This window comes from Kryptolebias marmoratus, linkage group LG23 (assembly GCF_001649575.2).
Source record: "Kryptolebias marmoratus isolate JLee-2015 linkage group LG23, ASM164957v2, whole genome shotgun sequence".
Taxonomy (NCBI): domain Eukaryota; kingdom Metazoa; phylum Chordata; class Actinopteri; order Cyprinodontiformes; family Rivulidae; genus Kryptolebias; species Kryptolebias marmoratus.
Window position 1 is genome coordinate 16,074,101 of NC_051452.1, and position 5,020 is coordinate 16,079,120.

At 37.6% G+C, this 5,020-nt stretch overlaps 1 protein-coding gene across 2 annotated transcripts in view; it reads right to left on the bottom strand.

The window, feature by feature from the left end:
* The window catches only part of asns (asparagine synthetase), a 44,242-nt gene extending 42,494 nt beyond the window's left edge, over positions 1–1,748 (bottom strand). For both annotated transcript variants that reach the window (XM_017426818.3, XM_025008208.2), the window contains exon 1: positions 1,626–1,748. The gene's annotated coding sequence lies outside the window, so the exon portion shown is untranslated. The remainder of the gene's footprint in view (positions 1–1,625) is intronic.
* Positions 1,749–5,020: the final 3,272 nt, after the last annotated feature.

Here is a 5,020-nt window from a genome sequence, read left to right on the forward strand (position 1 = left end):
TTTTGTGTGTGTGTGTGTGTGAGTGCTTCCTGGTGGGCGTCTCCTGAGCAGGTGTACGGACGTCTCATCACCACTCCTCCCACACCTGTGACTGATCAGGCTAATTAGAAGTGGAGGAGTATTTAAGGCTGCAGTGAAGACCAGACCAGCGCTATGAAAAAGCAGATAAATTAGCAAAAAGGGCATTAGAAATGACAGCGATTATAATTCCTTTTGGGAAAGGGGTAGGGAAATCATTTATTAAAAATAAAGAAATACAAGAATGGCAAAAAAGGTGGAATGAAGATAAGAAAGGGAGGAAATTATATAAAGTGCAAAAGTCAGTATTATTTAGAAATATTAATGAGAGAAATAGAAGGGAAGAAATAATTATGACCAGATTAAGAGTAGGACACACCTATTTAAATGACACCTTATATTTAATAGGGAAGAAAAGTAATGATAAATGTGAAGGATGTGGAGAGAAAGAAAATGTAGAACATGTATTAATGAACTGTAGAACATATGAATCTGAAAGAGAGAATTTGAGAAGAATTGTTGGAAGAGGTGGCGGTATGCACCTTAAAGTTGCTTGCAATCCGCCATAATAGGAAAGAAGAAGAAGAACAAGGAAAACATGCTGGATAGTGGCCCTCGAGGACCAGGATTGGACACCCCTGGCCCACACAGATGTTCTGATGCGCCATACCCAAGATCAGGTATTATATTTAATAAGTCCATGAATAAAAAAAAGATTTCTTCATGTAAACAGGCAAAAAAAAAGGGGGGGGGGTAAGAGGCCTGTGAACTGCATCACATACATGTTGCATCATCCTGTACTGTGAGTGTATCATCTGTCATTGGTATTGCATCATATGAATTTAAAACAAAAGGAGGCATATTATGCAAGGCAAGGCAGCTTTTTCGTGTAGCATATTTCAACATCAAGGCAATTCAAAGTTTAATTGTTTTTACATAAACAATTAAAAACATTTTGACAAAGTGCAAATGAAAAAAGCATATAAAAATGTGAAATCACAGTTGCTCAAAGAAAGAACATTTCATAAAATTAAAAAAGAAAATCAACAAATCAAACAGTATAAATATTTTTTGCTGAACACCATTATAAAAGGAACTCAGTTGGAGTTTTCCGGCAGTTTTATGGGCACAAATTCCTGACAGGATGGTAGGAGATTGTAAACACAGCCCTAGGTTAGGGAAAACTCCTGTCAGAGACTAAAATCACAAACTCAGTGGATGTAACCAGGACTGCAGCTGAGTCAGCTCTGAGAGAAACAGCCCTACACACTGAGTACTCAGTGGAGTACTCACATTACTTCACAGCTGTTTGTGATTGGGAGGAAAAATTTTTGATTTGGAATCAAAGCCAATAAATGTTTCCACGCAGCCAACAATTCTTAAAAAGTATTTCTAGCTCCTCATCTGCTCACTGCCTTCTGTCCGGATTTCTGATGTTTTTTTAATACAGTAAAATAACGTTCTTAATGAGTTCGTGCAAATCGGTTCTGAAAAACATTTAACAAATACTTAAATAAAAGCTCTTTCAGAGAAAGGAAGAAGTTTTTTGTTGTTACTGTTGTTTGCATCCCAGAAGAGAAAATAATAAAATCAGTAAATTTACTTACCCGGTCTGTAAAATAAATCGTTCAGGTTTCTGGTCACACTCCAGCAAACTGATGCAATGTTTCAGCTCGCGAGTCGACGACACAGGAACTGCTTGTTTTGTCCTCTTCAGAACAAAAGCACACAAAATTACAGCCGTTGCTGTTATTAAACAAAAACTCGTAATAAAATGTTTTAAACACATAAGAAAACTACGGCAGTTGAACAAACACGACAAGATTTATATTTTTACACATTGTGTAAAACGTTAAAAAGATTCTGTGCTGCTTTATTTTGAAGTTTAAAAGTTTTGTTTAAATTCCATCCGATTACGTCATTTTCGTAGAACCTACAGAAGTTTTTTTTTTCAACTTTATTTGTCATTGAACAGCAAATTTAAACAAAAAAGAAAAAATGAGATAAAAGATTAAGGAGAGAAAAAAACACATAGATAAATAAAATTAAGTCAGTCGAGTTTGTTCTGTACTCATGAGCATAGTGTTAGGGGTTTTCCATGAGTTTAAGGTCCTCTAACATGAAGAGATCTTTTTTTCTTTATGTTTCAGTGACAAAAAGAAGAGGCACAGTTCTTTGTGAAAGGCAATAAAGTTTGGTCTAGATTTAAAGGAATCTATTCTTGTTTATAAAAAAAATTCCCTAGAATGATAACGATGTTAATCATCAGATCATGTACAGAGATTTTTTTGTGATAAAACCATATATGACACCTACAAAAGTCTATGACGGAATAATGAATCTACAGTAAATAAAAGAAAAAAAAATACATAATGTCAGAATCTCAGAAAGCTTTACAATATTCACAAATATTTATGGAAAAAAATGGAATAAATTGCTGTTAGAAAGTCACAGATTTAAAATAAAAAATGTCTAAAGTTTTTATGATTGGATACATAAGTGTCCAAGAATAAAATTATAATAAAATGTGATATTTTAAAGTCATAATTCTGGGAGAAAATTTTAAATTATTATAATAATTATTATTATTTTCATTTTGTTTAGTTAAAAAGAACTGGGAAATTGTACACTCTAAAAGAATTTGCTCGTCTCTCTTCTTACGAATATAAACTTGAGTGACGTGCCATTCTAAATTGATGTTGGCCTTTCCTTTGCAGCTATAACAGCTTCAAACATTCTTGGAAAGTTTTCCACAAGGTTTAAGAATGTTTATGGGAACTTTTGACTATTCTTCCAGAAGTACATTTGTGAGGTCAAACACTGATCTTGGACCAGAAGGTCTAGCTCTCAGTCTCCATTCTAATTCAACCCAAAGGTGTTGAGGTCAGGACTCTGTGATGGCCAGTCAAGTTCTTCCACATCAAACTCGCTCAATCATGTCTTTATGGACCTTACTTTGTGCACTGGTGCACAGTCATGTTGGAACAGGAAGGGGCCATCCATAAACTGTTCCAACAAAGTTGGGAGTATGAAAATGTCCAAAATATCTTGGTATGCTGAAGTATTAAGAGTTCTTCCACTGGAACTAAGTGGCCGAACGCAATCAGTCGAGACCCGGGTAACAAAGATCACCACCGATACTGCTGACAAACAGGGTGTCGGCGGAAATTAGACTACCTTTAGTTGAAGACCACAAGGAGGGAAACATGCCAGGAGACAGAGGGAGAAGAGGAAAGTCAAGAGTGTAGGACTGAGGGTAGCATTTCTAAATGTAGGGACAATGACAGGCAAAGGTACAGAGCTGGCGGACATGATGCAGAGGAGGAAGGTAGATGTATTATGTGTACAAAATACCAAGCGGAAGGGCAGCAAGGCTAACAGTTTTGGGTCAGGGTTTAAGCTGATTTACCATGGTGTGGATAGGAAGAGAAATGGAGTAAGGGTGGTCCTGAAGGAGGAGTTAGCAAAGAATGTAGTTGGACTAAGCCTTCACAAATACCTGCGTGCAATCCCATCTTACTGTTAGTTCTTTGTGTCCAAAACAGTTATGCCCCTTTTCCATTAGCTCTACTTGAGCAGCCCCGCGTTTCCACCCGCCAGTCTGCTCGGTAGCAGAGGAACGCCTCCTTGTGTTGATGGGAGGCGGGGTCCAAAGCCGCACCACGCGCTACCGCATTTGTGTAAACAACGGAGGAGCTATGGACAACTTTGGCCCTGTGTTGTGGCTGTTTTTTGAGCTTCTGGGGATTTTCCAGAGACTTCAGGAAGAGAGGTGAAGTGGAAGAAATCTCTGGATGCCGCGATTGTTGCACGGAGTCGGACAGCTGTTATCCACCGGACATTTTAGGCTTTACAGCACCTGGGGGACAAACATTGCAGGGTAAGCTAACGCTGTTGTTTATAGTCCTAATACTTTACTACCATTCCAAAATTGTCACCACCATTGAGTGAACAGGAGCTAGCTTGCGTCACCCACGAAAGCAGGGCCGCCCGGTTGGACCTTGTTTCGAAGCAGGGCCAAAAATTGCCTGGGCTGGTCTCGAAAAAGGCCCGTGGAAACGCTCGCAAAGCGAGCTGAGTAGAGTGGAGCCGGGACCATTAAGGTCCGTGGAAAAGGGGCATTAGAGTGGAGATTATTGATGTAGCTAGATTGTTTGCATTGCTTTTTTCAAGGCAATGTTTTCCAGAGAACAAAATTATAGTTAAAGAAGAAAACCAAATCGAGTGGTGGAATTGACAGAAAGAAAGGTGGTGAAAGGCGTATTGAAATGGACCTTTATCAATACTATTCATGGATGAGGGCTTTTTTTTTTCATTTGTTTTCTGCTGGCTGACTGAAAAAAAAATAGATTGAGCTGTTGGAGCTGCCTGCTTTATTTCACTACAGACAAATCATCAACCTGGGCAGTTGCTGGATTTGTTATTCTGATTATGTCAGCTCATCTCTACAAGCTGCAGTGAAATTAAAAACTTTTGGGACACCGGACTGGACCTTTGGCTGAATGAGCAGCATCAGAACCAGATTCTGGCTCATATTAAAGACAGGAGAACATACTGAATGTTTTATTTTTTATGACTTGAACTAATAATTTTCGACAAAGAAAGACATACAACAGTTCCACAAATAATATAGAGCAAGCTGAACATTTGTCAACCATTGTGGAAGTGTAACCACTGAAAAGAATTACTCGGGTTCTGATAGAATTTATTCTGATAGAATGTTTCATGGAGAATAAAAATGAAACACCTAAAATCTTTCAAATTTTTAACATTTTTTTAAAACCCTTAGATCTTGTGTTGAATTTACCCAAATGTGAATTGATGTCTATTTATCCCACTCATCTGACTGAAATATACAACATCTCAATCAGAACGCCCATCAAATATTTGGGTATAGTCATTTATCAAAATCCAGATTCAAATGAAAAACAAAATATATGTAAGATGATTGAGAAAGGTCAATCAAGACTTATTTTATGGTTACTAAAGGACATTAGTTTAT